Consider the following 2,840-nt stretch of genomic DNA (forward strand, 5'->3'; position numbering starts at 1 on the left):
GCAAACTTTCTTCTAAGTTTTGGATGATTCTTTTTACAAGTTTTAGATGTTTCTTTCTCCTAGGTTTCGGATGTGTTTTTATATCTATTTTGAATGTTTCTTTTACTTATATTTTAAATATTTTTTCTTTTTAGGTTTTGGATAATTTTTTTTAATAGTTTTAGATGTTTCTTTTCTTAGTTCTCGAATGCTCTTTTTTCAACAATTTTGGATGTCTTGCTTTGTTAGGCTTAGATTTTTTTTAAAATACTTTTGAATATATCTCTTGTTAGATTTTGGATGTTTCTGTATTCAAAACTATTGCGTTCTGTTTTACTATAATTGAAAAACTTTCCGATAATATTTTACAATGATTTTGGATGTTTTTTTTGTTACAGTTTCGGATGTTTTTTTTTGTGGTTGATTTTTTTTTATATTTTGAATGTATTTTTTCTTTTGTTTTAATTTTGATATTTTTCTAGGATTTGAATTTTTTTGAATAGTTTTAGATGTTTCTTTTCTTAGTTTTCAAATATTCTTTTTTCAACAATTTTAGATGTCTCATTTTATTAGGTTTTGGATTTTTTTTAATTATTTTGGATATCTCTTTTGTTAGGTTTTGGATGTTTCTATATCTGAAAAGGATGCGTTCTTCTTTACCATAAGTGAAGGAGTTTTGGATAATCTTTTACAATAATTTTAGATATTTTCTTGTTATGCTTCGGATGTTTATTTTTTTTTTGTGGTTGTTTATTTTATTGTGAATGGGATTGAAAGTGAAATTAAGGTGACTCTAGAATCGGGTTCTATTTTTTTTGTAAATGGACACCTTTTTTCACTAGTTAACTGCACTCCTAGTCAGTTATCTAGCAGAATTGTTTGTAAAATTATTATGATTCATATTGTCTCCTAATTTATGTATTTTTGACATAGTCCTATGAAAAATATTTAGAGATCCATAGCAAATGCAGAAAACAATTGTTTTTCACCATGATGAAAAATTCAAAAATGATGAAAGGAGATCAACAATTTATGGGGTTGAGAAGATACTCTTGATGTCATTGGTAATTGTTAACAGAGAATATTAATCCATTAACGAAAGGAGAAATGCAATTAATTTTAATTTTTTTATGGACTAATTTAATTGAAAAAATTTTGATAATAAATTCAACGAACAAACTATCTTTTTAGTGCTAATTTTACCATTAATTCTATGAATTAAATAGATAGTGTGTCAATTGTAAAAAGTTTGAAATTTATTCACAAAATACACTTGTTACAGACTTATTCGTTCTAGAAACATAGATGAATTACATTACATGTTAAGAGTATATCTTTTTGCCCTAATAATTTGAATTCCATTTTTATATTCAATTTTATTTTAATGTTCAAATCTTTATCCGATCTATATGTAATTTTTTAAATTTTGAAAAAAATAAAAAAATACATCCTTATCAATACAACGTTGTAACATACATTAGATCTCACTTTTCACCTGACTATAATAAAAAAATATGAAATATCATTGTACATACATCAATTAAATCTTATTTGTCAATGTTCAATTGACGAATTGGATCTGGAAGGTTTTCGTAATCAAGAAGCTTCGGTTCGAATCAATAAGATGTACCAAAATTAGATCTCATTTTTTTTCACCTGAGTTCACCATAATATTTAAAAACAACTTAAAATCCTAAAAGTTGTGGTGAAGCTTGCAAGGAAAAATCATCTTCTATAGTATCATCACCAATAATGCAAAGGTTTGTTTTCATTATTGCCACCATGAATTCCCAAATTCGGTTATGATTAAAAACATATAGAAGCAAGAAAAACAAAAATAATCTAATCCTTTGGTACTTTATTGATTAGATATGATGATTAATTTGAAGATCATTAAGGTTGAAGCTTGTATATGTTGGTAGGTCAGTGAATGAGGATAGAAAAAAAAAATTGATAGAAAATGAAAGTGCCGAATGAAAATGGAAAAATCAAATAATACGGAACAAATATTTAACATGGTGATCAATATTTTTTTATATGAACCCTTGATGATCCCCTGGAACGATTTACATTTAGATATGCATTTCGTATCAAACATATTTTGTTTTCATCTAAAACGAATTCAACACGCTGCTCTTCAGGCACCAACTGCGCTTGCAGTGCTCGCTCCATGGCCTGAAACCAAGTATCAGCTTCAGTCAGATTGGTGGTTCCCTTGAACTTAGGTGGATTAACCTTTAAGAAGGTTGCCAGTGTCATCGAGCCCTGAGCTTCCCTTCCGCCATTGCCATTATTGTTCATCTGTTGCCCAAGAGCCTCTGTAGTGGCCTGCATAGCAGCAGCCATATTCTCCAATGCCGCCATAAGGTTTACCGGGTTATTCGGGTTGATTTCCGGTTCCTGCGTATTAGTACGATCTCTTTCACATCCCCGACCGGGTCCACGAGGTGCCATCTAGTTCCTATACACACCAAACAATCGATATCAAGTTGATCAGTCTCTATATCGGAAGTATAGTGCTTCAAAGTACCAAAGGTACACTCATGGACTTCATGCTAGATGGATCGATTAGATACCCTAACTAGCACAGGCACAGACTCAGAGTATGCATTGAAGCATAAGCAGTTCCATCCCTCAGGCTCACGAGGACGAACTGCTCTGATACCATAATGTAACACCCTAATATTCAAATCCTTATGCTCGAGTCATAAGTCAATGATATTACGGTGGTACGACTCTCAGGTGGATTTTTAATAAATAAATATAGGTAATTTCGAAAGGAGTATTAATCGAGAAGCCTGAAAAGAGTAGAAATAAAATCGCGAAGACGTATCTCTCACGTTTCGACAACAAAAGATAAA

This window comes from Arachis ipaensis, chromosome B04 (genome assembly GCF_000816755.2).
Source record: "Arachis ipaensis cultivar K30076 chromosome B04, Araip1.1, whole genome shotgun sequence".
NCBI lineage: Eukaryota > Viridiplantae > Streptophyta > Magnoliopsida > Fabales > Fabaceae > Arachis > Arachis ipaensis.